The sequence below is a fragment of the Orycteropus afer genome, unplaced genomic scaffold (genome assembly GCF_000298275.1).
Source record: "Orycteropus afer afer isolate SDZICR_OR568_19922 unplaced genomic scaffold, OryAfe1.0 scaffold00034, whole genome shotgun sequence".
Taxonomy (NCBI): domain Eukaryota; kingdom Metazoa; phylum Chordata; class Mammalia; order Tubulidentata; family Orycteropodidae; genus Orycteropus; species Orycteropus afer.
In genome coordinates this window covers 16,025,652-16,028,732 of record NW_006921621.1, presented here as the reverse complement: position 1 = coordinate 16,028,732, position 3,081 = coordinate 16,025,652, and positions in this window count along the sequence as shown.

Below are 3,081 nucleotides of genomic sequence, written 5' to 3'. Positions count from 1 at the left end.
ATCTGGTACAGCCAAGCAGGAGAGACTCTGCACCCATGTCCAGAGCCAGGCAGGAGTGCTCCCTGCCCTGTGAAAGTTAAGGGCACTCACCTCACTCACCGAACCCCCTCAGTCCCTAGTACTGGAGGGTTGCAGACATGCGATGCCCCACCGGCACCCACCACCAGCTCGCTTCCTGAGCCATGGCCCCATAGATCAGTGCCATCTGCCCCTTTGCTCAGCTACTTATGCTGGGGACCCATGGATGGGGAGTGCCAGCCTCTCTATCTGTCCACTAGTACTGAATGCCTATGGAATAGTGGCACCCACTTCTATGCCCCAGGCACATGCACCAGTGGGGACCCAATCCTATGCCCCAGCCATCTGTGCAAGGGCCCACAGACCAGAGGTACCTCCTACTTTCTCCAGCCACCTGCACCAGGAAGGGACAGAGGACTGGTGGCACTCACTTTCTGACATTGCACTGTAGTGGACAGGGGCACACCCTTCTAGTGGACACCCCATGGACTAGCGCATCCCCCTGCCTTGCCCCAACACCATCACCCCATAACTGGAGACTTGTGTCCATTCCAACCTCTCCTGTGCAACCATGCCCACCTGGGACCATCAGTGAGAATTTCTGTACCACCCACCTGGTGACTGATGACACAAGTACCCTAACCCTGAACATCCAGCAACCAGCAATGAGTACACAGAACACCCAAGCCAATGACCAGTGAGAACTGTCCCTGAAGCTATGTCTCAAGTGACTGGTTAGATAGACACATCACCTCATCAACAACACCAGCTACATCCTCAGCTTCCCTGCAAGACTGGTGAACAGAGACCCATGTTCACAGCAGCTGCCCTGCCCTCCTGGAGACAGCTGGTAAGAGCTCCAGTGCAGCCAGACTGGTGACCACAGTAGCACACACACTCTACCTACTTGGATACATCAAAACAAAAATCAGAATGCAGCAAACAAACATACAATAAATAAATATAATAACACTTTAATGTGTTGGAGACAACAGACAATATCAGATCACACGAGGTAGTAGGAAAAAGTGGTTCAAGCAAGTGACCAAAATAAAGAACTAGTAAACCCTCCAGAGGAAGAAATGCTAATGGAACTACCTGATAAGGAATTCAAAAGGTTAATATATAGGATTCTCCAAAAGATCAAGAAAGAGATCAGGGAAAATACAGACAACACCAAGGAAAACATAGACAAAGCAATAGAAGAATTTAGGAAAACAATACAAAAACAAAAGAACAAAATAAATAGATAATTAGAAACCATGCAGAAGATTAACAACAATATTTCAGAAATAGACAATTCTATAAAAGGACATAGGGGCAGAAACGAACCAATGGAACACAGAATTGGTGTAATAGAGGACAAATTCCTTGACCAATTAGTTTCAGGAAAAACAAGAAAAAAAGAATGAAGAAATACTAAGAATTATGTAGGACACTATCAAGAGGAAAATTTATGTGTGTTTGGAATTCCAGAACAGGAGGAGGCAATAAGAAAACACAGAGACAGTTGCCAAACATTTTCTGGCAGAAAGAGTCCCCAATCTCAAGAAAGATAAGAGATACCATGTGAGGTTCCGGTAAGATGGCAGACTAGGCAGAAAGACTGCACAGACCCTCTTCAACAAAGAAAAGGGAAACCAATTAACACAGACACAGAAAATAATCCTGGACCCCTGAGTTTTGAAGGGAAGGATATAGAAGTGGACTAAACTGCAACTAGCAGAAGAATTTGCATGAAAATACCAAAAAAAGGAGACAGATGGAGCTGCAGTCTGGCAGTGATCCTGAGTGATCCTGACAGCATGGCACAGACAGCTTGGAGATTCCCAAGTGGTTGTAGGACCTAAGAATTAACCTAGGTTCTGGCAAGACGGTGGACTAGGCAGAAACACTGCACAGACTCTCTTCAACAAAGAAAAGGGAAACCAATTAACACAGACACAGAAGATAATCCTGGACCCCTGAGCCTTGAAGGGAAGGATATAGAAGTGGAGTAAACCCCAATTAGCAGAAGAATTTACGTGAAAATACCAAAAAAGGAGACATATGGAGCTGCGGTCAGGCAGTGCTCCTGAGAAATCCTGAGCGATCCTGATGGCACAGACAGCTTGGAGATTCCTGAGTGGTGGTAGGACCTAAGAATTAACCTAAAAGTCAGCCCTGCTAGCCAGAGACTGCACGGAGGACTGTGCACAGTGGCTGGGGAATAAACGGAGAAGGTGAAGAGAAAGGCGGGCTGAGCTGTGGACTTTTGCTGGTCCGAAGGACGCTGCCATTTTGAAGGTTTAAAAGCGGCTTGGCTATTTTGGATATTTAAAGAGACAGCGCTCTCGCAGATCCCTGGGGCTTAACAACACATTCTGCTTTCCAGCAACCCCAAGGACACTCTGGACCCACAAGACTGAAAAGGTACAACATTCCTCTCATTACTCTTATACCCCACACCCGCTTGGTGAACGGAGGTGCAACCATCCCCCACTACCACCTACCTTCTGGGCCCACAGAAACTGCATCACAGTGTGTGTGCTCAGACAGAGCCTGGGTGCCCTGCCCTGTCCTCCACCGATTCTTTTTTTTTTTTCCCCTTTCTCTTTATTTATTTATTTATTTATTTTTCGCTTTCTTTTTTGTGGTGATTAGTTTGCCTGTATTTATCTGTTTTAAAACAACTATTATTATTAATACTTTTGTCCTTTTTATTATTATTCTTAATCTTCCCCTCCCAGGTCCAAGTTTTCAGCATTTTTTGTTTTCCCTGTTCCTGGTTGAAATTTTTTTTTTTTATTTAAGGTTTTTATTGGTTCCCCACACACACACCTTTTTTTCATGGTTAACCCCATTGCTTGTTTTTCTTTTTTCATCTTTCCCATTTTTTTTTTCCTTCATTATTCTCCTTCTCTACTTTTTTTCTCTTAGTGCCCTATCCCCAGATATTGCAAATTTTCTTGTTTTTTCTTTTCTTTCTCTCTTTTTTTGGGTACTGTTCCTGTGTGATTACATGGTGTGCTTTTTGTCCATGTGCTTTTAGTTTTTTGATGGTTATTCAATTGTAATTTGTGT